This window comes from Haemaphysalis longicornis, unplaced genomic scaffold, assembly GCF_048455015.1.
Source record: "Haemaphysalis longicornis isolate Haplotype H1 unplaced genomic scaffold, Haemaphysalis longicornis Haplotype H1 scaffold_1, whole genome shotgun sequence".
NCBI lineage: Eukaryota > Metazoa > Arthropoda > Arachnida > Ixodida > Ixodidae > Haemaphysalis > Haemaphysalis longicornis.
Genome location: NW_027526203.1, coordinates 377864756 through 377889579, shown reverse-complemented (window position 1 = coordinate 377889579; position 24824 = coordinate 377864756). Strand labels below are relative to the sequence as shown.

Sequence of the window (24824 nt, the reverse complement as noted above, 5' to 3'; positions counted from 1 at the left end):
CTGGAGGCTTAGGATATCTGCAGTGAATGGCAGAATCAACAAGAACACTCTCCGTGTGCGTCTATTTTAGCCATGTCACACTGGTGTGCAATGTGTTTTCATGCTGGCTGAGATTTCAATATAATGGTTTTTCACCCATGTCGTGGTAAATATCGACTTTCTGTTTGTTAACGCACAGGCTGTACATGGTAAACATACTCACCATCCCCTCAATTCATCCCTGTAAACTACCAATAGCCAACGTAGCTAACCAGCGGGGAGACAGTGTGAGAAAAAACACGGAAAAGGCACTTTAAAACGTCCTTTACCTGTTAAAATTTTCATAAACCTAACGAAAAAAATCCGAACATGGCTTACATACTCTTGACTTTAATCTGGTAGGGTGATTAGGCGATGTTTACTACAAACTTCGGGGTTCCTTCAAAGTTCGCTTAAAGGAGTGACTTTCTGATGTAGGCGAAAAGCAAAAACGCCCGTGTGTACGAGATTTCGGCGCACGTTAAAGATCCCCAGGTGGTCAAAATTAATCCGGAGCCCTACACTACGGCGTGCCTCATCGCCTGCGTTGCGTCGGCGCATTAAACCCTAAAATCAATCAAAATCAATCAATTAAAGGAGTGACACGTTGGAGTGATCGTCTGTGAATTGCATTAAAACGTGTAACGATTTTCGTGTCTACTTCCGCGGTGCCTCTGTGCCGGTGGACCTCGTCGAACGTCGGGCGAAACATTCTCGAAACGGTCGAAAACGGCGTCGTCGTGTTGGGCAGTCGACCTGAGGACACCCTGGTTACGGGGCTTCTCCGTCAAGCACCACCTCGGCTGGCGGCTGTGCTGTCTTCCAGTGGAAGCGAGTGAAGCAGAACGCCGGCTTCCCACTGAAATCTATATCGATTCGGTTTGGGCTCGGATTTGAGTGGATTTGTTTCGTTCCGGTTCAGTTCCGGTTCTTCCTGAACGGGCTCGCAAGTGGAATTGATAACGAAGTGAAATAAAAAAAGAATGAAATTTTGAGGGTAAGCGTACTTAGTCGAGCGTGTAAGGAGACGCCGCAGAGGAATTACAGACGGCGACGACGGACTTTGCCACATTCGCCATATAGCTGCCGTTCACGCCTACCACGAGAGAATGCTGCGTGCATCCCTTGAAGACTGACAGTCAACCAGAGTTACTACTTAACAGCGCGCGTGCACAGACACATACATACATACATACATACATACATACATACATACATACATACATACATACATACATACATACATACATACATACATTCATTCATTCATTCATTCATTCATTCATTCATCCATAAATGCATAGCTTATGATAACTGGGAATGACGGGTTTGTTGAATAAACATAGTAAGGAACACCAACACTCAAGAACGCCAACAGGGCCATGGTTAGGGAAGGTAGTCCTTTCCTTTTGTTCTGTGAAAATAGAAATTTAAGGAAAATAAGGATTCCCACCTGTTCACATACCCGTTGAATAGACAGTATTTGGTATGCAGGAAGTCAATCATGTTCATGTTACGAAGAAGTGCGTATTGTACGCCATCCACCTCTGGCGCAGAGTGTTGCTTTCTTGACCCAGAAATGTGATCTGAGCTGTTGGGTCGCGCAGCAAGTACTGTCACAGAGCAGATGGCCTTTTACCAGTCGAACTGCATGCTGGGCGTCATCAGTGGCCTATTTCGCCCCTCTGATTGCAAAAACCTAATCGTTCAGGCTCGTTGCAAGGGAAGCAGCCTGGCGGGTGTTTTTAAGAGAGATGAGCTGCGGGGTTGGGATATGCTGGAGAGGGTGAATGTCAGTAGTTTTCTTCAGGAGAATTGTAGGAACGGAGTTGAGGCGTCGAAGAGGGAGGAAGGGGGGGGGGGAGGGGGGGTCAGTAGGATACTTAAAAGCAGACGCTCTAGCAGTCCTTGAAGTGAACCAGAATAAGTCCGTTTGGCCTTAGGAGCGCATGGAAAAACAACTAACGAAGCAGTGCAGGGAGATATGGGTTGGGCGTCGTTTGAAGTTCGAGAAGCGCAGAGTAACATAAGTTTTGAGAGGAGGTTGAGAGCAATGGATCAACGTAGGTGGACAGCTAAGGTTTTTAGGTGCCTATACTTGAAAAGCGTGGACACGCAGTGGCTAAGGAAGGCTAGAAGGCCAATGCTGAAATACGGAAAGAACAATGGAGCATCTAAGACAGCCAAGATAAGCAAAAAAGAGGTAAGGCAGATTGAAACGAATAAATGGAGAGAAAAAATGGGAGCTAAAACGTCGTTAGAAACGTAAAAGGCTGAGAAATCGGACATCAGAAAGGAAAGTTTCTACAATAATTCCGAAGGCAGTGCTTTGCTTTTTGAGGCTAGAGCACGTTGCATGCGAACTAAGAGCTTTGTGGGGAAGTATTCACAAAATGATGGGGTACGCGTGGTCTGCGGAAAAGAACCAGAAACTATGCGGCACATAGTGTTTGAATGCGAGGGTATCCATCCAAATCTACATGAGGGAAATATTCTGCTTCCAGAAGCCCTAGGATTTAAGGGTAGCACAGAGGGAGCTAACTTCAAGGCTGTAGAGGCGAAGGTTAGAATGCTGGTGGACGAAAAGCAGAGAGGGGAATATTGCCTCGGACAGCTATTACCTGTAACAGAAAAAAAAAAAAAGTATTTTGTGCCTAATAAGTTTTTTGTGCCTGCCCTAATGGCCCAACCACATACACGCGTAAAATCGACGTACTCGAGCAACGACGTACGCCTGCGGCGACATACGCCGCTGCCGTTACGCCGACCGGCGACGTCGGAGAGGGCGAGTAACCACATAACGCCGCAACACGCGCGTAAACCAATGCGCCGCGCAGTGTGGCTCGACTACCCCGGACTCAGCTTTGTGGCGACCAGTTCAACTGCATTTTAACTCAAATAAAACAAATAATGCCTATTCTAACAAAAGTACGTATTTTTAATTCAGCAACAACTAAAACAGTTCTTGGGACATCAAAAAACTTTAAGGATTAGTATGCATACTAGGCAGACACTCCGCTACATTTGGCGTAAACTGCCTTGCTCCCTTAGTTGCTCGTTGCTTCGCGTGTTTTGTCCGGTTGTTTGCTCTCCGTATTTTACAAATTACTTCGTTTTATCGCATAATTAAAAGTAAAGTTAGCTTATTTATCAATTTGCTGTCTTGTTATGCGACCTGACCGCCAGATAACATCACCGCCTTAGGTCTAGGTCAACACCGTGCGCCCGAAAGTTTGCGTCGATGTCTGGCGGGCTCTGACTTGGGCGTAACAAGCGCGTTGCAATGCATTCGGCTTATGCCGCAGTACGCCGGTTCCTTACGCGCTTACGTCAGATTACGTCGTTGCACGAGTGCATCGGTTTTACGCGTACATGTGGTTGGGCCTTAAGAGCAGCGCTAGTATTAAACCAAGAGTATAAAATATAGGTATATTAGTTTTTGTTTTGGTAAGATTACACTTCATCACCCCGCTACAAATGGGAAATCAATAGCAATCATCATCGTCATCATCGCTTGCTTCTAGCATAAAGATGGGGAACAGTGCCTCAATACGGTGTGCATTACTCCCGCTCTTTTTGTTTTTCTTGGTGTCAACCATGGTAGCTCAGTTACCGTCTCAGATACGCCCCGAACGAACCCGCCTGCACGAGTTTTTTTAATCGTTGGGCAGCGCTACCGCAGGGGTGTTTGTGTTCAGCGTGACCTGCTGTGTTCAGTGTGGCCTGCTGTGTTGTTTAGTGTGACGCGGGGACTGGGTTGTTGCGTCTACGTTCCGTCGCTTGTGGCGTTTATATTGTCTATAGTTAAAATTCGTGCCATGCTTGCTTTTACAAGTTCTGGACTGCCGCGCCGCTCTTTCATCGCAGTCGCGGTATACGGACGAGATCTGCTCGGCATTTCGTGTAATGCAAGCTCAGAAATGGCGCTTTTCATTTCCCACGTCGGGTTTAGAAAAGCGTGCGGGTCTGTACCGGAGTTTCTGGCACGTCAATATATTGCAAGGACCGACACAATGCTTTGCCGTTGCACGAGTTATTCCTTTATCAAATCACATTTGTACCTTCAGTAGCCACTGCTTTATTCAAAGGCTGAAGCTTAGAGTCCTAAACCGAGTAAACAGCACCTGAGACTATATAACTTGTATAGCTTGAAATGAAGGCCCCAGAAATTTCTAAAAATAAACTCCGAAAATGACCTATGGAATGGACTTCTACAAACTTCTAAAATACACATCCTTCCCCACTGACTCGCTCAAGCTCCCTCTTTCAACGAATTCCTTTTTAGAAGGAATTGGTGAGAACATAAGCACAACATGTTCGTGCAAAATGGACGTAGACAAACAAAAAAAAGGAGTTAGATATATATTTACAAACTTGGTTGGCCACACATGCTGCGGCTAACAGATGTTACGAATCGGCCCGCCGCTGTACTTTCCCGCATCACTCCTCGGCTGTGCGGCGAAGCCACTGCGTGCGCCTGTGAAACAGGACTCATCGTGTCGGTGAATCATACTTTCACGTCGAGACGCGCCCAAGGACACAGAGGCCACGCGATCGCAGCGGAGTCCTCCTCTCTCCCCTCTCTCTCGGACTCATCGTGCGCCGATGCTACCGACTGCTCACGAACTCTGGAAAGAGCGTTGTGTGTGTCTGTGACGTTCGTAGCGTGCGCAAATGTAGAGGGAACGCTGTTTCGACCGTTGCGCTTTTGGGTATTAATACGAGGCCCCGCAAGCGCTATAACCCATTCCTGTTTGAGCAGCCAATCACTGCTGTCATTCTTCTCGAGTCCTGTAGTGTTACCTCGCCCGTTGGGGCATTGTTCTTTGGCTTCGGCTCACCTGTTGCTATGAAGTAAACAGTTAAGTTAGCCTACGGCTTCTGGACTTCTTCACGGCTGCAACAGCGGCTGGCCGCTCGTCACACCACGCTACCACTCGTATGTCGGAGGCGACGGAGCTCGGCTCGGCTCGGCCCACCCGGTCGCAACACAGGTTTGCATCTTATTTTTCGCGCGCCACAGGTCTGCGGTCGCGTTCACCTCATGTACTTCTTCGGACGCCTGAAACCCTGACAGTAGAGCTCGCTATTGACGGTCCATTCCCGGGGGACGGACTCTTGGCGCACGACGCCGTGGATGTGTAGAGACAACGAGCGTGCACTACGCGCGCGTGTTCATTGTCTTTTCCTTTGATCCTGCGGGTCTGTTTTACCTTAGTAACAAATGGGTGCGTCCAAGGGCGCAAACTTGACGAATAATGATGCAGACCAAGAGAGAATCACCAGAAGTAAGCCTCCACAGCAGGTAGTCTAACCTGCGACCTCTTGTAAAGCCCAAGGGCTCAACAGAATCCCTAGACTTTCTGACTGATATCCCGTACGAGGTACGAATAATGATGCAGACCAAGAGAGAATCACCAGAAGTAAGCCTCCACAGCAGGTAGTCTAACCTGCGACCTCTTGTAAAGCCCAAGGGCTCAACAGAATCCCTAGACTTTCTGACTGATATCCCGTACGCTACCTCGTACGGGATATCAGTCAGAAAGTCTAGGGATTCTGTTGAGCCCTTGGGCTTTACAAGAGGTCGCAGGTGACTACCTGCCGTGGAGGCTTACTTCTGGTGATTCTCTCTTGGTCTGCATCATTATTCGTCAAGTTTGCGCCCTTGGACGCACCCATTTGTTACTAAGGTAAAACAGACCCGCAGGATCAAAGGAAAAGACAATGAACACGCGCGCGTAGTGCACGCTCGTTGTCTCTACACATCCACGGCGTCGTGCGCCAAGAGTCCGTCCCCCGGGAATGGACCGTCAATAGCGAGCTCTACTGTCAGGGTTTCAGGCGTCCGAAGAAGTACATGAGGTGAACGCGACCGCAGACCTGTGGCGCGCGAAAAATAAGATGCAAACCTGTGTTGCGACCGGGTGGGCCGAGCCGAGCCGAGCTCCGTCGCCTCCGACATACGAGTGGTAGCGTGGTGTGACGAGCGGCCAGCCGCTGTTGCAGCCGTGAAGAAGTCCAGAAGCCGTAGGCTAACGTAACTGTTTACTTCATAGCAACAGGTGAGCCGAAGCCAAAGAACAATGCCCCAACGGGCGAGGTAGGTAGTGTATCAGCGAAACCATATTATGGAGGGTGGATTTAGTGCGCTACATACGGGCAGATTTTTGCTAAAACCAGACTAAATCGCATTCCGTTACCAGAAGAAAAGTGCTGTAATGTGTGCTTCATCTGCCTAATCGTGTGCCTTCCTTGTTGAGTCCAGTAAGTTTCTACACGCTAGAAGCAAGGCTCTCCATCAGCGACGGAAATGTTACTAAGCCCATTCTTATGAAATGTGACTAAAAACTACCAGGTTCTTATTGTCGCGGTTCTAGCGGCGTCAGCTGCAATGGGAGGGTTGTCCCGGTTTCATGTCCATGTGGCCGAAAACCCCCAAGCGTGCTTCACTGCGCACAGACACTCAACGCAGCGAAGCTCACCGACGGAGTCAGTGCAACGAATTAAGGCTACAGTGTATTTCTGCTAGACGCTAAGCGCAAAAATCGGCGGTTGATCACGACGACATGAAGTGAAGTGACAGCGGCAGCGTTCAGGCTATACAGAAAGATATAGAATCTCAACTTTTACAGTTGAGCGCATCGTCCCATCTGCAGCGTAAGTACCGCAGCCGGTTCATATTTACACATTTTTCGAGCGGTGTGGGAAAAGTCGAAGGAACTAGAGAACCGGTAACAGGTGCCGCGAAGTGCGTCACGATCGCGTACGCCCCACTTTCTCGCTAAAAAACGCCACATAAACAACTCAGTAAGTAAAATCAAAACGCAGTATCAACGCGGTGTCAAATCAAACAGCGATGCAAAATCAACGAGCGCAATATAGGAAGCTGGGGCGGTTATCGCATCACGTCATCGTGATTTCCCGATTATTTTTCTTGCTCAGTACTAAACAGTGGTTTAGCGACCGCGTAACTGAAAACACTAGTTGCTATTGTGCTCGGAATAGGTGAGTGTAGAACGAATTTCTGTGCGAAAGTCCGGTGTCCGTTCCCGGGATTGTAGTGGCCCAAGCAAGAACACCTGAGACGGAGTGAGCCAGTCTCCTGCATGTGGAAAATTGCCTGCGGTAAGTTAGAGCAGCTGTCCTATAGTCTGTTGCAACAGGCCGTCCATTGCGTTACGCCTCAGACATTTCATTTTCCTGTTCCTGACTACGTCGTCATAGCACGATGTCGTTTTCGGCAAGTATAACTCACTGTCAGCACAGTCTTGAACGTCTCCTTTCTTACCGGCTTCATTGGAGCGATGAGAACCTTTGGCTGAGCACGTTTGCGTCTTGCGCACTGGCTGCGTGGAGTGAGAGCGCGTGCGTCTTTAGAAGCCTCAACTGGCCTTCTCGGCAAGCGCACTGGCATTTCCACCCCTCTCAAGTTAGCCGCGAATGCAAAGGGTTCTCCTGGCGAGGAAGCCGGGTGCGTTTGTTGTGCGGGAAAACAAACCGCAGAGTTTTTGAGGGTCCTATGCCTGATTATCCTTGCCTCATGCACGGCGTTCGGACCATGCATGACGCTCAGTGGACATCGACACAGATCAAGCGCACGCTCGCTGCCGTCACGCGGCCGTCGTCGCGAGCTGTGCAACTCAATAATGCTACGAGCCCCGCATTACGCTTTTAAAAGCGGAGCGATGACAGGGTAGAGGATATATGATTGAAATACCTTTCAAACTACCACGACACGACAGCACGAGACGAGAACTGAAATAAATAAATAAATAAATAAATAAATAAATAAATAAATAAATAAATAAATAAATAAATAAATAAATAAATAAATAAATAAATAAATAAATAAATAAATAAATAAATAAATAAATAAATAAATAAATAAATAAATAAATAAATAAATAAATAAATAAAACAAAATATATCCGAACACCATCAGCACCATGGAATCCGTAAAGCTTCTGAAAGAAACGATGACTGGTATGCTATCCACGTTGATTCTACCTAGAGACAGTCTGCGGGTGGTACCAAAAATGCCAAATTCCTGTAAATAATTTTTATAATAGAATGTCGTATATTCAGCTCCGGCGCAATCTGTAAAAATTAATGAAAAATTGGCACGCAATCGGGTTTGAAAAGAGCCTCAAATAGTCAACAAAAACAGAAAATGGATTATTTAAGAAATGAAACTACAATATTTGCTTACGAGGTGACAGTTCCGCTTTGTCAAAAGGGGCAAGATGTATTGTTTAAACAAGCGCGGCATGGTAAGTGCTAAGAAATAACATGGGGCTGAAAGAACACCATCTGGTACCGAAGATGGTACCGAAGGACACCAGAACACCACCGGTACTCTGAATCCCTTTTCCCCTCAAGCCTCCCGTTGAGATCCTCGAAAGCGATTTGTGCGTGTAAAAGCACTGAGGTGCCCTCCGCTCAACCGAGTCAAGGAAACACATGAGGGGAGGGCAGACTCAGAATACGGCCCTCACACTTGCTAGAATGAACAGAACCCGCGATCAGTGACTGTAAGGCCTTTTTTTTTTCAAGCAGCAAAGTAGTATATATGTATATGTATATATATATATATATATATATATATATATATATATATATATATATATATATATATATATATATATATATATATATATATATATATATATATATATATATATATATATATATATATATATATATATATATATATATATATATACACACACACACATTCGCGAGGGTATGGGACGATTAGTTTTGTTTCATCCACCCACGCAGGGTATCGAGGGCGAGCTGATGCTATGTTCGGCGCTCCGGAATGATAAATAAACTGTGCGCAGAACTGGTGTAGCATTCTGCAGCAGTGAGATTTTTACACTGCGCTGTCACACACATCCGTGGTGAGGTATTATCAGCTGCTGGTTAACTTTCCTCAGTGAAATCAACGAGCTTTCGGCGCTCCATGCCTCCTGCGTGAGTGCAGAAACGGTACCCTCACCTAAAGTAAGTTGCAAAATAAATCTTGTGAACTTAAGTTGAAGCACGAAAGTTCGTGGAGGGCGAACGTTTTGCGTGGAATAATTGTATCGTCTTCAACTTCCTCATTTCCAATAGCAAGAAAATACTTAAGCTTCACTTTTATAGCGGGCCATTTATTGTCAGATAAATAAGACCATGCGGCGACTTAAAACCTCCTCCGCTTCAGTTCACGGAATACTGTATGTCATCGGACAATAAGCTGAAAGCTCCTCATAAGAATGTTACGAAGCCACGGGCCCCCAGTGCGCAATTTTCGCTCAGCCTCGCGGCCTCAAGATAGGAGTGCTGGTTCCGAAGTCCGTAAGGCATCCAGCAGAAGTTTTATTTTCTTGTTCGCTGCTGGAAATTTATTAACATTGATACCTTGTCTGGCGTTCGTTTGTCTCCTAGCATCCATTTAGTGTTCGCGCAATTAAATGTTTATGTTTCGTAGAGGATCGGATATATCCTGTGACCTAAATTTCAGCCTTTCGTGAATCATCAGTAATCGTTTCACGTCCTTTCATACCATTTCTTTTTCTTCGCACACTATACATGGCGAAGGAGTGAGCACGTTTCCGAACCATGAAACTTTCACTCGGGTTCCGAGGCAGCGCTTCGCACTCTGTCGAGCAGCTCTTCTCGTTCGTGCCCTTCTCTATCGGCGAGAGCGGCCTCTAGCGTGGGATCAGGCAGACACCCGCGGGCTGCCAGTCGGACTCGCGTCTCCTCGACGGCGTCTGCCTTCGTCAAGAAGTCCCGCATTGTCCGAAAGCGAGTGGCGTCGCGTTCGCGCTTCCTTTTCCCCCCGGGAACGGGGCCGGATCGTGCTGCGTTGTGTGGCGCCTGCAGAGGGACGGAGCGGCGTGCACGTGTTGTGACTGGGCACGGGCTGAACCGAGCGCGGGGCGAAGCGAACCGCAGTGAAACAGGATGTCGGAGCTCGCTTCTTCGGCAGACTCCCAGGGGCGCAGGCAGGCTAGCGGCGTATGTTTGTGCTTAACGCAGGCTACCCTATCCCTGGATGGTTATACCACAACGTGTACGTTGCGATGGTACAATTTTTGTTTGTGATTGTGGTCACGTGATAACGGCAGTTGATTTATGACGAAGTTTAGTGCGCAACCAACCTCGCAATCGACCCTGCGTGGCACGGGAGGGGAAAAGAGGGGGGAGGTGTTGAGGGAATCAGGGGACGCTAACTGTGTTTTTCTCAACGCCTCATCCTTAAGGTGAACGGGCCACCATTAGCGCCTTCGCCCCTCCCACCTGCCCCCCCCCCCCCCCCCCCCCCCCCTTTTATTTCAAGGCCCGTGTAGAACAGCTTCGATAGCACTTTAAACGGACAGCATAGAGAACCTGTTTTGATAAGTTGAATGAGTTATACTGATGCCTTCCGCACCATTTATAAAACAAAGTAAAAGCAGACGCTCGAAATCGCAGAAGGAATTATTTGATTGATTGTAGGGTTTAGCGCGTCGACGCAACGCAGGCGATGAGGCGCGCCGTAGTGGAGGGCTCCGGATTAATTTTGACCACCTGGGGATCTTTAACGTGCGCCGAAATATCAGAAAGAATTATGAGAAACAGTCGTAACAAGTTATTTGTTGAGTAGCGCGCGCGCATATATATATATATATATATATATATATATATATATATATATATACATAGAGAGAGAGAGAGAGAGAGAGAGAGAGAGAGAGAGAGAGAGAGAGAGAGAGAGAGAGAGAGAGAGAGAGAGAGAGAGAGAGAGAGAGAGAGAGAGAGAGAGAGAGAGAGAGTGGCGCTGGCTACCACCCTGAAGAGTCAGATACAGTTGTAGTAAATATAAATACCCCATAACGCAGTTGCCCAGATAGCCGAATTGTAATAAAGAAAAAAAAAAGCCCAGATAGCCGAATTGGTAAGGCATTCGAGATCAAATCGAAAGGCGTGGGTTCAGTCGCCACTCTTGGCGCGTGTTTTTCTTTCCTTCCTTGTTACGTAAATTTTAAAAAATGTGAACTTCCCTAACCGTAGTAACAAAAAAGTCTAATCATTCCCCTACGCCTCGCGTTGAAGACTGGCGACCTATATTTCTGTATATATATGGTAAACACATTAGTAACTCAGGCGAAAGCTAGTTCAGTCGTCATGAGTAGAAACTATAGTATACGGAGGCAAAACAAAAGAATGATCAGTTGGTGGTGGTAACGGACAGCAAGGCGTTATTGATAATGAATTATTCTACTTAAAAGTACTTTTGCTCTAAGTTGATGAACTACTCCGAGCACTAATTTAATACCGCGATTCACACTTTGACAGTAATGTAGTTTTTTTTTTGTCAATCTCCAGGAAGATTGAAGATGCAGGGTGTATGTTGTTCTGCTCACTAGACGCGTGAAAATAAACGCATTTCATATCATTGGCAGATAATTTGTGTATTAAATACCGTTCCTCAGCGACAACAATAACCACAGAAACAGCGGCTACAACAGCGGTGGCGGTTCTGTCAGGCTCAATCCGTCGCTATGCGAGCAGGCAACCTTAGCTACAAAAAAAGCGCCAATATACACAAAACGTGCACGGTAAATCCATCACGACAAAAGTGATTGACGGGGCTGGTGCCATGCGCGACGCCAGGCGTGAATCTCGCAGCGCTGCCGTAGGATCAGTGCATACAAGCAAAGAGTGAGAGGGACTGGGGACCCGACTGTCTGGAGGCTCTTTCGAAGCACAGCTGCTTCAGCCAACATGGCTGGCTGACGGAGGAGTGTCTTACAGACCCACGTCTCGTTTGTCGCAGGGTAAGTGCATGGGCACGTCGAAGCGATGCATGCTAATGGCGCAGTCATGTTCTTCGCCGTCCACAGGCTTATGCACAACTTGGAGCGCCGTTACCGGCGCAAACCAAGACAGTAACAACTACTATAACTGCAGCAACAACAGAGTGGCATAACGCAACCTCCATCCCATAAAAGAAGCCGCATGGTGAAAATAATCCTGTCTCATTACATTGCCATTGGCCATGCAGTTTCTCGTGGTTTCTTTTATGCAGATTACATGATCATCATCACCTATTAATTACGTTCCCTGCAGGGCAAATCCACTGACTTCCAACCGCGCCTGTCCTGCGATGCCCAAATCCATTCCTGGCCACAAATTTTTCATCCCTCCACAGAGCTGTCTCCCCCTTTCTAGCCTGTCAGTTCGCCGCATTCAAGTTTGTTTAATACACGACGTTGTGTGCTGAGCCTGAGGACGCTGAGGAGGAAAAACGTCCTTCTAGAGCAGTTAGCCCTGGGGAGAGTCCTCATTCCAGGACCCCTTCACTAGCCAAAGCTGGTCGTCAGGGTCCGAGCTGGACAGTGCTCTCTCCCGGTGGGAAGTGGAAGGGAAGGGGGCGTAAGGGGGGTCCTTGTCACCGCATAGTGCGATCTCGGCCGCGGTCTCCGTTTCTCTGATGGAGGTGAAAAACGATATCGCCTATGTGTAGAAATTTCGGCCCACGTTAAAGATCCCCAGGCGGAGATCCTACGGCACGCCTCTATATACACCAAGGGTAGCTTCGGCGAGCAAAACTGGTCAAAATTGAAAATACCCCCTCCCCCTAGGGAAAAAAAAATTGAGCGACGTTGGTTTCCTATTCCTAAACGTTGTTCCTATAATCCCTGTCTCTATGGCTCGTTGGTCTGGCTCAAGTTCTTTTTTTCAAGGTGTTCAGTTAGTCTCTTGCTTCACAAGTCATTACCGGAGTTACACTATAATTGGTGGTATAAATTTATTTTTAGTTGCAGCGTTCATTACTTGCAAATTCTTGCCAAATGAACCGTAGCTCGTGATAGTCCTGCGCGCAATTTCTTTCTCGTGGTTTGAATCAGCACAAGTGTGCCTTTAATTATGTAAGGTCGGCCACATGTTCACCTGCACAGTGTGGGGCTGTCATTTTAAGAGCAGCTCTTAAAAGGCCTGCATCCACTTCGCGGCTGCTTTCCTTCGGGTGTGATGCGTGGGGAAATCAAAGGGGGAGAAAAGAGGAAGCAGCACGCTGCACGGTTCTTGGTCGTCAGCGCTCGTCTCTGCGGAGGCAGTGTTGTCCTTGGTGCAGGTCATCGAAGGTCACGCTGGCGCCAAGCTCAGGGAAGTGCAAACGCGCGCATCAAGCAGCAGGCAGCAAAAGGCCGGTTCCGACCCAAATGCTCGGCGTGCCGCTGTTCCTGCCGCTGCACTGGCTGCACTTTCGGACAGATAATGGCGCGCGCTGTCGGGCCGGCGCCGTGGGGACTACAATGGGGCCGCTGGCCGCACCTAGCCCTTTCGCGTGCGCCGACGAGAACTTGAAGAGGGGAGAGCCGACTCCGTTGCGCGGTCTCATTCAATTTGTACTGAATTACGATTAAGTTATCAGGCTGCTACTGTTCAGCCCGCAGTCCGCGTTGTCGTGCAAGAGACTTCCGCTATCTGCGCCTTCGTGCTGCCTGCTTGTAAAGATAGCTGTCCTGAGCGTTTCCCTCCATCTGCGCGGATGTCTATTGCGCGTCCACGCCGCAGAACATAAACTGCTACTCATGTTTCTCTTGCGGGTATTATCGGCGTTTCAGCCGAGACTTTTTGAGTGGTGAATAGTGAATTGTTGTGGAAGGTTTCGGTTTGACACTACTCGTGCTTTGGTGTGGTAGAGTTAAGTGTACTCATCCAAGAGTGAAAACAGCAGGGAATAAAAATTACATTTTTGTTACTTTATTGCCTGGCTTGGAATAATGAAACACGAAATCAACCTTCGAGGTTGGTATAACAACAAAACTGTCGTACATTTAGCAGGTAAGTAACATTCGTGGACTTGAATAACTCCTAATACACTGCAAAACAGCGTCACCGTACGCTTGTGTGGCGAACACTTCTTTCAATATGCAGACATTTTAAGTAAGATACTACGGGTGTAGCATTCACAACACTGTTTCTGACGGTCGTTCTGCTTTGCCATATAGCATGGAGACCGTATCGTAAAAAAAAAAGCATGGTAAGGGAAGACTGTTCCAATCCCAGAAAACGTATGCCATTCGGTGTCAATGGGAGGTCCTCTTTAAAAGTTTGCTGTCGGACGCCCCCCCCCCCCCCCCCCCCCCCCCCCTTTCGCCACTCTCCTTCCCCCTGCCCCTCTCTACAAAGAAGGGAAAGGAATTGGTGTCGTCCCAGTACTCGACAACGACATGCTCTACACTTCCTGGCCTTTCACGCACCCTACAATCCTTACCCCAAGGTAAAAAAAAGCCTCAATCAACAATAATGGCAATTCAGAATACACTTACAAGGTACAATATTGTAACGGCGAAAGTTGGCCAATAACTACCGCTACATGATGATCGGTACTTAGGAAGTCGAGAAGGCTTGGAAGATTCAAGGTTAACTGTTTTAATTTACTGACAACATCGGTGACATTTAGCACATATGAACTTGAAACAATACACTTATTACGTGAAATGAGGAAATAGGCAAGAGAGCACGAGTACTTAACGGAACATATCTGACTGGATCGCGGTCTGCCGGCGAAAGGGCCCGACGACGGGCGGCAGCGTTTCTCGAATGAGTCCCTGGTGCTGGCCGCCACTAGCAGCCGGCAAAGCGGCCTTATATTCGCTTCAACCGGACCCGCTGGAAAAAAGCGCATTCTGGACACACTTTTCCCAGCCAATCCGGGAGGCGCTTCTTAACACCGATCAGCCATGTTCCCGCCAAAGAGAAAAGGACCAATCACACATAGACACAAAGTTTGAACCTGAAAACGCGCGCTTGGAGAATTATTGGCGGAAATAGTTGCGACAAAATACTGAAGCAAACAGTGGAAAATACAGGCCCTTGGAAGTAGAAAGAGGGCTCGGAGCCCGAAGCGGCCACCGCAGGGGGCGCGGAATTTTCTGCAACGGGGAAACCCAAGCCCCTGCAACACTCAGCCAGGTCAAAGCCACCAGGTGGCTTTGGCCAGGCACGCTCTCCGCAATAGCCGCGTATTCCGGTCGGTCGACGCGCAACCGCACACCCCGCATGCATTTCTTTAAAAAAACGGGGCCTTGGCAGCCGAAGAAGTTATAAACTTAAGCAATGGAAGTGTTTGGGCCTGTTTTTGTGTGAAGCCGAAGAAGTATTCTACAAAATGGAAAAAACAAACTGAACGGGGGCTTCGTGATAATATTACGACAAGAGAACAATAGGAGACTGTTCTGCTGAATCCCACCCCGGAGCCACAACTCTCAGCAATCCGGATGGCCGGATCCGGTTCAAGGATACAAGAAATTCTAGAGCCAGAAGTCTACTTTTCAAAACCCATCTTGGACATCAAATAATGTTCCCCTCTCCCCCCCCCCCCCTCCCCTCCCTCTCTCATCAAGCCTTGTTAAAACTGGTAACGTATAAAGTGGAAAGTATGTCGACGATGTTTTACATTGGCGAAAAGGCAGGGGTGGGCTTAAGTTGCTTTCGAACTGAAAAGCGCATTTATACGTGACACAAGGTACCAATCCCGAAATGCCACTGTAAGAAGCAGAAGCAATCGGGACTACGGTTTTCGCAATAGGAGAGTCCAGCAGAGCAGTTTCCTTAATCCATTTTCTTAATTCATTGCTCAAATGAGGACACACGTAGACACGTAGACACACGTAGACACACGTAGACAAATTCACAATTTCACACGAATGATATTGGAAGGATGAGGACGCATATAGCACGATGGAAGCCACGTAAAAATATAGCCCGAGGTAATAGGGCGGTGTTGGGACTTGACGGTATCTTTGTCGCAACGAGCGGCACGGACCGAGGCAGAGCATGTGCTGCTTCCGTTGCACATCCCCTACAAATCGACAAAGCCTTCGGCAAATCAAGTAGCTGCCATTAACGGCTGTTCTTTTGTGGAATGAACCCGTGCTTCATCGGTGCATTTTCTGGCACCGCCGACCCCTGCGCGTTGCCATAAAAATGGCCGTGGACGTGCATGCAGTGCAAACGGACCCGCCTTGTCACCACGCGCAATAATGAAGCGTCAGCAAAATGTGCCGCCTTCGCCCGTCAGCACGCATGATCGGCGTGCGCCGTGCGAAGATCGTTTTCCAGAAGCGGTGCCTGCGAGCAGTGGACGGCCGCGCAGAATGCGGTCAAGGTCCTCGAGCCTCTTCGGACCTCTCAGCGGGGCTAACCTTGATCGGCCTCTGGACGATTCCCTGTGGCGCTCTTCTCTCCCTTCCTCTCGACCGTGCGCTGCGGCTTTTGCGAATCCGCTTCCTGTTTCCTCGTATTTTCCTCGCTCCTTTGGACCACTTGGAAACCTGCTGCGCGCACTTTGTAGATTAATGGCGGCGCGTTTGTGTAACGTCATTCGCACGGAACCGGCCGAGGCGCCCCTGTTGTGGATGTCGCCTGCAGTCTGGCGTGAGAGCCTTTCTCGAACGGCCGCCTCTCTCGTCCCTCCTTCCGCCTTGTGCACCAGGACAAACGCCCCTCCCCACTTCCGTTATTCCCTTTACCCGAGGTCCATGCGAAGTCTCCAAAGAGGGAGAGACGGTGTGCGCAAACATATATTGACAGCAAGAGATAAGCTTGGATTGAAGCTTAAGAGGCATCCTCAGTGCATGATCATGCCTTGAGCACGGGCGGCGTAGACAGCCTTTGGGCCAGCCAGCCGAAGCTGGTCGTGCAGGCCAGTGCTCGCCAGGGCTTTCTCACAAAGCTCGCTAGTAAAAAGGGGCGAATTGGGGGGAAGAGGGGGAGGGGGTATATCATATCCGGCGCCACCTTTATAATCGTCGTAATTCCCCGATTTGCTGATGTTGCGGAGAACCCGGAGCGCTACACCAAATGGTAGGTGGGTGGTTTGAACGATCCCCACTGATATGCATATATATATATATATATATATATATATATATAGAAATGAATATAGTGAATGAAAATGGGGAATGAGGGGCTCGTTGCATTAAGACAGAAATAAGGGTTGGCAGTCAAGAAAACCTCGGAAAGCAAAGGGGAGAGTGTGGTAGGTCATTGAAACAGATAAATAATTTCGAAATACAGAGAGAAAGTGGAGAGAAAATGCCCGCCGGGTGGGATCCATACAGAAGAAAAAAAAAACTTAGAACAAAAGGTAGCAATCACGAGATTGTTGCCAACGTTTCAGCAAGGAGAATCGTGGGCGCTACCTTGTTCGAAGTGCTCTTTTCTTGTGTTCTCTACCAACTTCCATATATAATTTCTGACCGTAGATTTTGTACCTTGAATTTGTACTTTCAAGACGTAACGCTGGAGGCGGTTGTTCAGGCGTGGAGAAAACCGCCCACTATTTGGGTGCGACGATGTTCAAGTTCAAACCTGCCGCAAGGCTGCTACAACCACTTTTGGTGCTCTTCTGCGAGAATTGGCTCTTGTACACCACTTTTACCGTTTATCGCCTAAAACATATATGAAAAATATAAAAATATATACATGTGTGTGCGTGCGTGCGTGTGTGTGTGCGCGCGTGTGTGTGCGTGTGTTGGTGAAAGATTGAGGTCAAGTTATCGCGCATCACATTTAAAGCACAGTAATTATTTGTTCCTTCGTGACTAGCCCTACCCTCCCCCTTCGCTAAAAAACTCACAATAGTTGGCACCTTCCGCTTGCACCTTCCGGAAGCCTCAGTAATCTCCTCCTCCTCCTCCCCCTTTTCATCATCATCATAATCATCATCATAATCATCATAATTATTATTATTATTATTATTATTATTATTATTATTATTATTATTATTATTTTGCAACGCTAGGTCTCCTGTTTCTTTTCTTTTCTTATTTTTTTTGCTGTTTTGCTTTCTGAGATTACTGTAACTATCTTTACTTTATTGTTTCTTTCATGCATACGGTTTTGTGTGTTGTGTTGTCTTGATTTTAGTTTGTTTTTATGTGCGATTTGTATATGGTGTACCAGTACCAAGACCCTAGGGTTGTTCCTGGGCACCGAAAATAAAGGTTGATTGATTGATTGATTGATTATTATTATTATTATTATTATTATTATTATTATTATTATTATTATTATCGTCATCATCATCATCATCATCATCATCATCATCCTATCTACGACCACTGTAGGGCAAGGGCATCTCCCATGGATCTCCAATTATCCCGGTTCTGGGGTGACTGCTACCAACTTATCCCCGCAGACTTTTTTTATCTCATCTGCCCGTTTAACTTTCTATCGCACCCTGCCACGCTTGCCTTCTCTCTCATGAATACGCTAATTAACCCTCAGTAATACGATAGGTTTCTATTCTGGCGGTAGAGCTTATGTTCTGCCTACGCCGAGATTCTCCCCTGTGACTGCTTCGCCACAGCGCACCCGGATGAGCCACGAAGGTAGCAATGCTGCGAATGAGGATATTTCTAGTGCATACTGTTCGTCTCAGAACAGGAAGGCGCGGTGTGGCATTACGCAGTTCAAAGCGCCGTGCGTGATACCGTGGCTCAGACTCCACTGGCAGTGAGGTCACCCGGGTGTACTAGGATGAAGTAGACTTACGGAAGTGCTCTGGAGGGTCGACCATCCGCCTATGTTGACACTTATAGCAGGAACGGCCGCAGTAAGATTGAAATTAAATAAAGAACGAGAGGATTCGCGTGACTGCTTTCGATTGAGACTTGCTCAAAAAACGGCCGCTCATTTTTCGGCCCATGCTTTGGAATCGCACTATAGGCGGGTTGCTTGGAAATCCCAATCCACGAGCAATCCGGCCATTTTTAGATTTAAAACTTTTTGAAAGGGTTCGATTATAGTGCTACTCAATCCCTCACAACTGAAACTGCACAGTTAACACGTAAAAAGTTTCGCATCTTACGTATGCAACACCGACCAGTTACGAAAGCGCATGTGGCTCAAATCATTGACAACTTCCACTTCGTCTGTAACGTACGTACCGCCTGTTTCTTTGATCCGGTCCAATTTCATTCAAACAAACTTTCATACCCCGACATGCAGTGCGTACTACCTACCGCGGCGTGCTATGCAACGCGCGAACGTTTTTCGGAGTGCGGTCTCACCAGATGCGCGTCATTCTCCCTCACGTTGTCGTTTCATACGTGCCACCACAGAAGTGCTGAGCCTTTAACGATGGTACCCATGTATTCTATAAACCAGGCGCACTCCCACTTCCTGCGGATTTTCAAAGCTGTGAAATTTTCTTGTTTGGGTTCCCCGCGAGAAGGCTGCCCTCGGTGACGTCAGAAACTGCCCTCGCTTCGAAGCGATATCTCAGCAGCGGATATTGCATGCAGACGTTTACTAGCCGTTTTAAACGTTCCATTTTCCGGTTCTTTAATCGCTCCGACCTCCCTGACCCTGCAGACGCGCTTGTGATGGGGCCATTCCAGCGCTGTCTCTCGCTCCCCCTTCCTCTCTTCTTATTGAAATAAGCGTTCGAGTACATCGTTCATCTTCATCACTAACTTTCCTCGCGTGGTCGGGTTACTTAGTTCCTGCGGCTCTGTGTGGCCACCGCAGAGAGGGGTTCATTAGACGGTTGCCGATGCAGATAACTGCGGGCCGCACCGTCTTCCGTACCGCTTCGGTTGCCATCGGGATCACCTGACGCCCACGAGCGACTCCAGGAAGGGTTTGTGGCCGGGGTGAATACCTGCGTCGCTCTGATAAGCAAGCACATCGGACGCGATCTCCGCGTGCGCGGCGCTGGGCAGTGCACGCTGCAGTGGCCACCCGTCCTGTGCCCCAGTGGGCAGGGCGAAAGAAAGTGCCCCGGTCGCCTGTCCGATTTGTATTACGCCTGGCTGGCTGAGGCGAAAAATTCACGTTGCGGAAGAAATCACATCTAGCGCTCAAAAGGCGCGCCTGGCGTACCGCACGCTACGCGTGCTCCTCGCGCGTCACTTCGTTGTTGTTTCAATGCAAGTCTTGGGCTGGATCTACGTTCACATTTCTGTGCATTTAGTTCGCCACTCCAGGGCGAGAAATTAGCTCACTGTGCATGACGGAACATTTCTGGCGTAGCATAGACGTGGCCATAATTTTTGCCCCCATGGTGAAATCAAAATTTCGCCGAATTTCGACGAATGCGCTGTAAGCCCACGTTTTCGGCGCTCTAAGTTACCCCACCCAGTTCATCACGCCGTGACCACGCGTATGTGTTATTCCGTATATTCTGATAAATTGGACAACTTTTTTATGCTCATGTGCCAAGCTCGTCCGCGTTCGCGCAAATCTTTTCGTAATTCTCTCTTTGGGAGCCAATGCAGCATATAAAAAATACCGTTTTCTATTGGCCTCCACCTTGTGTGTATATCCAAGCAGGCAGATTTTTTTCCAGCTGCGTGGCGCGTGTATCTACACAGTTCAGCCGCCTCAGAACTCCTCCACCCCCGTCTTAGTAAAGGCTCTCGTGATTTCTATGGAGCCTACTTTTCGTCTCTGCACCACAGGAGCGCTAGGGATTTATTGGCCGTGTGCTCTTGGTGTACATAGTACTATACGCACTATCTTTTTTTAAAAATAACATTCTTTGTAGACACGTGATGCTTTATCGTAAGGAATAGGAGTATCAGCTCTCAATCTGCTGTAAAAGCATCGCACTCGAAATAGTTTTTAAGGCATACCTTTGGCTGCATGCATGTGTTTAAAATTTAAAAAAAAGCAATTAGGACCCGTCTCGGGGCAGTTCCCAAGTGGTTAGCTTTTGTTGCGTGTGCACGGCGGCTTTGCAAACAAAGGCTTCCAGCGTTTCCCCCGAGAGCCGAAGAGAGGCTGGACGTGCCGCGGCTGCCGAGTGGACAGGCGGGCTTCCTAGCCGAGCACGGGCCTCCGTTTCCCCTAGCTCAGTCGTGCGTACGCATCTCTGCATGATGAACTGCTTGGGCATGCTGTTTCCTACTCTCCCCAGTTTCGCAGCACGCTTGTGCTTCTTCTTCGCTTTCATCCGCAGTGCGGCCGCAGGCCAGCTTTCGCTTCTCCTGCCGAAACCATTCTTCGCGGTTAGTGGAGCTCAGCCTCGCGAGCTGGTCATCTGTCTCGTAAGGCAATCTAATTGCTACTGACGTAGCCGTTGAGATAACACGAGGTGCTACCCTATACCCTCATCCATTAGTTTTTACAACAAACGCCATTCTAAACTGTCGTAGGTGTGTGACAATTCCGGAAAAAAAAAAAAGAAGGAAGTGGCAGCGCAAATCCTTTGCGTACTCTTACTAAGTTAAAAAAAGAACACAGGCTGAGAACTCGTTCATCACCAATGGAATATGCCACAGCTGCGGCTGCACATGTTTTTTGTGGAGCTTCTGGTCCCGCGTGGCTTAAGTGTCCTAACTGTTGTTTGATCTATATTCAGCGGTGGACTTATGAAGTTTGCCGCCACCTTTTGTGGTCCAACTGGAGCATATATAGGTAGGGCTCCCAGACCGCGTAGTGTTCATTTATTGTTTCGTGAACGTATGCACAACAAGCGGCAACTAAAACACGAACACAGAAACACGAGTTCGCACACATACAATCAGGTGTTTCACTCCGGGGATCGTATACGTGTACCAAGACAATCGCACTATTTGAGCTCCGTGAACTTAAGTTTGATCCATGTATGTTTTCCGCTTATTTGTTTTTGTTTTTGCTTCTTCATTCGTGTGAGGTTCGTCGTGGAGCTTGCCCCACACGTATTAGAGTGCGCATCAGTGGACGCATGTGCACTCGCCGTAGGCCGCCGGAATTATTGTTTGCGCTAATTAGCGGATCCCTCGCCTCCTCTCTTGTCGGTTTCTGACCGCAGTGAGGATAGCACGTGTTGATGCAGAACGGGACCATCCCACTCCTAGTCTTTCATATAACGAGTCAGAGTAAAAGAAATAACCGCGATGCCACCACAAGTTTTGGAGGCCCTGTGGAAGCTGCACGGCAAGTATTGTTGGAGGGGAGGAATGGTCGCTGGCCCAGTGGCCTGATTTTATAAGGGCACTCACGCAATAACAGCGCTTCCTGTGCGGCTTCCTTTGACAACATTAGGAAAGAGCCTTTATTAAGTGCGTGCGTGCGTGTGTGTGCGTGCGTGCGTGCGTGCGTGCGTGCGTGCGTGCGTGCGTGCGTGCGTGCGTGCATGCGCGCGCGCGCGCGCGCGCGTGTGTGTGTGTGTGTGTGTGTGTGTGTGTGTGTGTGTGTGTGTGTGTGTGTGTGTGTGTGTGTGTGTGTGTGTTTAGTGGTGAGAAGCTAAAAAAGCATATGATAACGCCCGAATGTCATTTAGATCGGCGCGCGAGTTGTCCATAACGAAGTGAAAAGTTCGACACACTGCACTTCGCAATGGATGCATTTGAACAACTCCTGTCGGAATGAAAAGTTGATCACCTGATACGCGGAGAACGTCATGTCGCTGTTGTAGTGAATGAAGAACAGAGCTCGTCCCACCGTACCGTCGGACATTCTCCGGCACTGCAAAGCACCCGCGAAGAGTGTGCCGAAAGAGTTTACCTAGGGTCTAAAACGTGACACCATGGAAGACGTTGGAGAAACAGGGCAGACTGCGCTGCGGGTGCTTTTCGCATCCTCCCTGCTCGCCGAACTTTGCACAGAGAGATTTTCATCTCTTCGCGCCCTTCGGTGGAGCTCTCTGTGGAATGAAGTGACATGACTCTTTTCACGGGGCACCAAAGCACTGGTGAAGTGTTTGCGGACATTTGTCGAGCGCAGGGAGGGCGCTGAAAAGTCTAAGTCGACTTTCGAGATGTCTCTGATGCTGTGCGGGCAATATATCAAACTGGGTTTACGCCCCGAAAGTAAACTACATTCGGGTTATGAAGCACGCCGTAGTGGAGGCATACGAGGCATACGAAGTGGAGGCATACTACCACTTGAGTATCTTTAATGTTAACTTACATACATGCATACGTACATTTTTGCATACGTACATGCATACATGTACATGCATACATACATACATACATACAAATATACATACACACATACATACATACATACATACATACATACATACATACAGGTCCGCGCAGAAGTAAACGGAACACGGGAGCGGTGGCCGAATAGGCCGAATTGCATCGCTGCGCCGCGTAGGAACGCCGACGGGAACCATGGAGCGGCGTTCGAGGGGTGTATTTTTGCTGCTCCCGCCGCCCTATCCGATATGACTAACCCGCGCTCTGCTGGCGTGTCAGACTGGACGTGAAAGTTTTCAAAGGGAAGCGCTAAGTATACTGTGGTGCTGGTTATACGCCGCTCACAGCCATCAACGGCGACTGAATCTGCCGCTGTTGGTATCGAGGAAGCTACGTGCGCCCGGAAATGTGCCTTGTGGCGCTCCATAAACCGAAAACATCGAATTCTTTTGCACAGACGGCGTAGTATTGCCTGACTATCCGATATCTCGTGGCTTGCCTTCACGATAGACGACATTGTGAAGCGGCAACAAAATATGCCGAAGAATATAGAAAACAAGAGCTGGGTGCGAATCTCTAGAGCGCCTATCGTTATAAAAGAAACACTCCCGCTTCTGTGGCTGTTCTTTTATTTGGTGTTGCCTTGTTAATTCCCAAGTTACGGCTGTCACTTCTCTCGTTCAGGACTGTTCTGATGAAAAAGAAATACAAAGTGCCCGTATTTTGTTGTCGCTTTATAATGTCTTGAAACTTACACCAGGAGATACTGGATAGCAGCCTTTGAACAAGACATTGATGGTTGTAATTTATGGAGCACAACAAGGCACGTTTCCGAGCACGCGTAGCTTCCTCGATACCAACAGCGGCAGATTCAGTCGCCGCTGACGGCTGTGAGCGGTAAAATAGCCAGCGCCACTGTATGCCTAGCGCTAGTGTTTGAAATCTGTCACACTCAGTCTGACACGCCAGCCGAGCGCGATCAAACATATCAGATAGGGCGGCGGGGGCAGCACGAATAAACCCATCGAACGCCGCTCCTTGGTTCCCACCGGCGCTCCTACGCGGAGCAGCGATGCAATGCGGCCACCGCTCCCGTGCTCCGTTTACTTCTGCGTGGACCTGTACATGCGCATACATACATACATACATGCATACATACATACATACATACATACATACATACATGCATGCGTGCATACATACATACATACATACATACATACATACATACATACATACATACATACATACATACATACATACATACATACATACATACATACATACATACATACATACATACGTGTAGCAGCACAAAGTTGAATTGGCCAAGGTTCGAAACAAGGGCTAATAAATATCAATCAATCAACGGAACAATGTTAACAAACAAAATCAAGACCCTTGTCACTGCGCAAACATACGCACAGAGGAGAGGGGCATTGACCAAAGCTTGATGAAGGGATAATAAAATAAATAAGTTTGGTATATCATCTTCAATCAGTAAACACTTGCGAGTAAACAAACAACCTGTTCAAAGAAACCAATAATTTCAGTTTGTGGTAGCTTCAGCTGACTGATATTCGCTGCGCTACTATGTGATCGTACCCCTAATTTCCTTACACCTTTCTTTTTCGTATTCTTTTTCTAATTATTTACGGCTCCGTAAACGAATACCCGTTACTCGAAAGAAATCAAAATCCCCCTTTTCCCGGATGTTGAATTCAAACAAAGAATTCTACCTTCGCTCACATCGAGATTTTACGGAACAATTCTGTGGTGAAATCCGTGACTTACAGACGTATTGCAGCCGCCTAACCTATCAATGGCGCGGTTCATCGGTTATGAGATAAATAAAGGCGGTAGAAATATATCCTCATCTTCAAACAACTGCCGGCAAACAGA

At 48.0% G+C, this 24824-nt stretch overlaps 1 protein-coding gene across 1 annotated transcript in view; it reads left to right on the top strand.

Annotated features, from left to right (window-relative positions):
* The window catches only part of LOC144155143 (MARVEL domain-containing protein 1-like), a 79340-nt gene that overhangs the window by 44840 nt on the left and 9676 nt on the right, over positions 1 to 24824 (top strand). The window lies entirely within an intron of this gene.